The 809-nt window shown below is 72.7% G+C and overlaps 1 protein-coding gene across 16 annotated transcripts in view; it reads left to right on the forward strand.

The window, feature by feature from the left end:
• Positions 1-152: 152 nt before the first annotated feature.
• Positions 153-809, forward strand: part of PCM1 (pericentriolar material 1) — an 80,464-nt gene continuing 79,807 nt past the window's right edge. For all 16 annotated transcript variants that reach the window (XM_027853608.1, XM_027853612.1, XM_027853610.1 and 13 more), the window contains exon 1: positions 153-227. The gene's annotated coding sequence lies outside the window, so the exon portion shown is untranslated. The remainder of the gene's footprint in view (positions 228-809) is intronic.

Genomic DNA, 809 nt, shown 5'->3' on the forward strand with positions numbered 1-809 from the left:
TCACGTCGCATCACGTCGCATCACGTCGCATCACGTCGCATCACGTCGCATCACGTCGCATCACATGATCTCTCCCCTACGCCGTCGGCGGTGGTGCGTACGTGCGTAGTGCGTGGGTTGCCGAGGCGACGGCGCAGGCCTGGGCGCGCGCCCCCTCCCCTCCCCCTGCCTCCCCCTTTCCCACCACAATGAGCTCCTAAGATGGCGGTTGGGCCGCAGGCGCCGAGGTAGAGGAGGAGGCCGGGGGGCCCGGGGGGGTCCGGGGAGGCGCCGGGGCGAGGTGGAGATGCGGGGGGGACTCAGTCGGGGTGCGGGGGGTCCCGCGCGCTGGGGAGGGGACCCCGCGAGACCACCCCACCCCCAGGGGGGGGGCGGGGACTAGGGGGGCGGTCGCTGCTGACTGAGCGCGTGAGAGGCCGCGGGCCTCAGTTTACCCCGCTGACGTCCGAGGGGGGCTGGGCCGGGACTTGGTTACGGGCGTGTCCTGAATATATAAATATGTACACTCCCGGAGGGGGCGTGGGTGAGGAGGAGGAGGAGGAGGAGGAAGGCCCTCCCGCCCCGCTCCCGCCTCCTCCCCTCCCCCTCGCCAGGCCACGCTGGTCACTCGTGGTGGGGGAGGTAGAGGCGGGAGCCCAGGCGCCTTGGCGGGACCTTTCCCGCCTTCCCGGGGCGGGGTCCTGAGTGCGGCGGTCAGGGCCTCGTTGCTGGAGCGCCTCCTAGATCGGGGCTGCCGGCTCTGGGGCTGTGGTGGGGCCTGCAGGGGCGGGGGAGCCCGGAGCCCCCCTGCCGAGGAGGCTCCTGCAGGT

Source organism: Vombatus ursinus, unplaced genomic scaffold (assembly GCF_900497805.2).
Source record: "Vombatus ursinus unplaced genomic scaffold, bare-nosed wombat genome assembly UNPS02010193.1, whole genome shotgun sequence".
NCBI lineage: Eukaryota > Metazoa > Chordata > Mammalia > Diprotodontia > Vombatidae > Vombatus > Vombatus ursinus.